The sequence below is a fragment of the Chinchilla lanigera genome, unplaced genomic scaffold (genome assembly GCF_000276665.1).
Source record: "Chinchilla lanigera isolate Chin_1 unplaced genomic scaffold, ChiLan1.0 scaffold00073, whole genome shotgun sequence".
NCBI classification, from domain to species: domain Eukaryota; kingdom Metazoa; phylum Chordata; class Mammalia; order Rodentia; family Chinchillidae; genus Chinchilla; species Chinchilla lanigera.
Genome location: NW_004955474.1, coordinates 12,250,784 through 12,254,634, shown reverse-complemented (window position 1 = coordinate 12,254,634; position 3,851 = coordinate 12,250,784).

Sequence of the window (3,851 nt, the reverse complement as noted above, 5' to 3'; positions counted from 1 at the left end):
ACCAAGCCCGGTCACAAACGGATACTTAATAGATGATGTTGGTAGTGAACTGATCTAGCTTTTGCTAATAACAGAGGTGTGGTACAATAGAAGAAACTTAGACTTCAAAGCCAAAGAGGTCTGAATTAGACCTGAGAGTTTACCAATAATATATACTACAGCACTTCATCTCATCTATAAAACTGAGAACTAGAAAGGTTTCCCCTTGTGGTTGTTGTGAAGAATGAAGTATGTGCAAAAAACAAAACAAAAAAACCTAGGACGGCTCTGTCAGACATGCTGGTGCACACCTATAATCCCAGCAGTAGGGATGTGGAGGCAGGATTATAAACCTGAGCTACTGCAAGTTCAATTCCAGCCTGGACTACATAGTGAGACCCTGTCTCAGAAAACCAAAACCAAATCAGACAAACAAAAAGAGAGCATGGCACTTAAGAGACCTTCAATATTCATTTCTCCTTCTCCACTTTCTAAAACAGCAGGGCTAGACCCATGCACACAGCACAGCTCTTTTACGCACTGACTTTCTTTGAATGAGTTTCAGAACAAGATTCTGAACCATACAGTAAACCCCAATGGAGGTGAAATGGTTCCCTTTACATAAATATTCTTTGGCTTATTTATTTAAAGTATCTAATGTCTGGTTTACCATTAACATAAAAGAAATCTAAGTTGAATTCAATTCATTAATTTACTCATTTAACAAGCACTAATGATTGTTCATTACTAATCATACAGAAAGTGCTAGGTAAAATTTACCAAGCTACCTACAAGAGACACATTCTACAAGAAGTCCTTTTGCCTATAGAGTACAAACTATTATACTTTATTCAGTCAGTGACAGGACATTAAAAACCACTTGTGCTAAATGCATAATACTGAATCCTGTAGTGTCACTGCAAGGAGCTATTTCTAATTTTATTATATTTTGAAGCTGCTCAAGGGAAATCTTGCACAAAATTTTGAAGTTGCAGATGTATTATAGAAATCATTATGATCTGTTCCCTCTGATGCACCTTCAGATATCTTGGAAAATGGAAACAAGAAATGAATTTGAATTAGATAAAAGAAAAATGATCTGGAGCAGGTAGGAGTGTAGCCTTTTCCTCCCAAAGCTTCCTCATATTAATTTGCAAACAGTTAGAATTTGGCTACTAAAAGAAATGTCCAACTATGCACGGCTCTTATTCTTTTATTATGTTCACATGATCATATACATAATACACTTTGGACAGCATGAATGTCAATATCTTTGGGATTTTAGAAAGTATTTAATACATGCATTTTATTAGAATGACATTTTTAACACCAAGATTTGTGATTATAGTCTGCTCACAATCACTTTAATAATGTCAAATCAGTACTTACATCAATTAACTGCAGGAGGCGCTACACACACCAAATACTTTGGTAAAGTGTAAAATAAAATTGTTAAATACACCAAAGCCCTTCAGTAGAAATTAATTTGGGACACACCAGGCTGTTAAGTTCTCTACTAGAAACTAATGGCAGATGAGTTATTCTTAAAGGTGGAATACCACCATCAGCTCACAACTAGAACCAATGACCTGCAGTGGACCATTTCAACCATCTAACAACCAATAGGAGCTTCCAGATGGTCAACTGGTCCCATCACAAGATGCCAAAAACAACATGAAGGCCATCACAATTTGGTTTAGTTGGGGGCTGGGGATTTAGCTCAGTGGCAAAAGCGCCTGCCTGGCAAGTGCAAGGTCGTGAGTTCGGTTCCCGGTACCAAAGAAAAACTAAAAAAAAAAACAAAAACAAAAAAAACAAAAAAAAACAATTTGGTTTAGTCACCTTGTAAAGATATGACATATTATTTCTGCTTAAGTCATCCCTTCAAGGGAGCTTATGAAATAAACTGTAACCCAACCCAAATCTCATGTCACTCTTTACAGAAACAGGTGTATAGGAACTATTAACTACAGGAAGATACAAATGCATACTTGTGTTTAACTATTTAATGCTAAACTTTAACTCCCACAGACCCCACTTTCAAGTACCTTCTTACTCTCATGTTACTATGAAGTTAAAACTCTGTCCATACTTAGAAAGGAAACTCAGTGTTTTGATATTAAAGAGTTAGCATAGGTCTATTCTCTGCTAAAGTCTTTTTAAAAATGACTTCACTATTTAAAAATTATTTCTATATTTTATATGCTACTAATTCTTCAAAGTATTTTTTTTTGAATGTTGAATTTGGAGAAAGTTGCTATCACACAGTACAAAGAACCAAAACTGATCTCTCCTAAGTGGATTTTTTTTTTCCAGGAAAAATACAAAACCAAACTGAAGTACTTAAAAAACACAAAGATCTTTAATAAACAGTTGACATAGAGCAGGACTACATTTACTAATATCAGAATGATTTAAGAATATTTCACTAAATAAATTTGGCAAACAGTCTGGCAACACAGAAAAATTTTATACGTATACTATAATATATAATATGTAATATATATTGTACTACATGGAGATAAAAGGCAAACATAATTGATATGTTTTATTGTATTATTTAATTTATACCATGACTGTACCCACATGATAAATTCACAGTTATAACTAAAAAATTGCATTTAGAATAGTTCCCTTTTTTATTACTATTTGCATAATTTCTAGTAACAAGCTTTTGAGGTCTAATACATGTTTTTCTTTTAGGGATTATAATAATCTACATTTTTAAAATGTATTTTAATATTGTGGCTCAAAAATATAAACACCAGTATATTTTATGGATAACTGGATTAGGGTTTTAAAACTTTTCCAGGTACAAGAGCCAAGTGCACCCAAGGGTATGATCTCACAAATTTCTCTCTGTCAAACCTGGCAACTTACCTTCTTCTGCAATGACCTTCAGGCCTTTGAACTTGACAACATCATTCTCTTTTAGTTTTTAAATTAAAAAAGAGAGGAATAGTAATGTGAGGAATTCAAAACAAAATGAAGCCTGGACCTTTAGAATGTCATTTCTATGCTTTAGGGTTTTGTTTTCCATGTTAGTTTGGAAATTCTGCTTGCTCCTAAATGTAAAAACATGTCTCTGTTCTAAGCCTCAGCTCAGAAAATCAAGAAAATTTCCCAACTCTGCTAGTCTATTTTTTGGTTCCTCACTGCTCAGAGAACAGCAGACTATATTCCTTTCTGTAATTTTGTCCTTTTTGCACTAATTTCCTTGGGGGGAAAAAAAAACAAACCTGAAATATTTAGCTAGCACTGTTTTTCAAAGGACAATTGCTAATTAAAACAGGTACGAAAATTCAAGATTCCTTTTCTTCTGTTTCCTCAGAAGTGAGATGTGAATATTTATAACTGGCCCTCTTTCTTCTAAAAACCTTTCAATAAAGCTTAAAGAAAGAAAAGAATCAGTCCTAAAAACTGACAGTTGAAGTCATACACATCATTTTTCTTTTTTGGTTTCTCTTTCTTTTGCTTCTACCACAAAATTGCATGTCATACTTAACATTCAGTATTCTTCTCAAATCTCATTCTGTGTTCAAAGTACCACATGACAGTGCAGTTTAACATGCTGGCTCCGTTCCTGGGTCACCAGATCAATTACCCAACATAAAATGTTTCCGACATCCATCCTTTATCTGTTTCCTTACCTGCCAATAACTAGATTCTCCACTGCAGGAAAACTGTCCTCAATTTGTCAAGCATCTTTAGGGATAAATATATCAATAATTTACGGTTAGGGCTGGGGATTTAGCTCAGCGGCAAAGCGTCTGCCTGGCAAGCGCAAGGTCGTGAGTTCGGTTCCCGGTACCGGAGAAAAACCAAAAAAAAAAAAAAAAAAAAAAAAAAAAAATTTACGGTTAACTGATGAA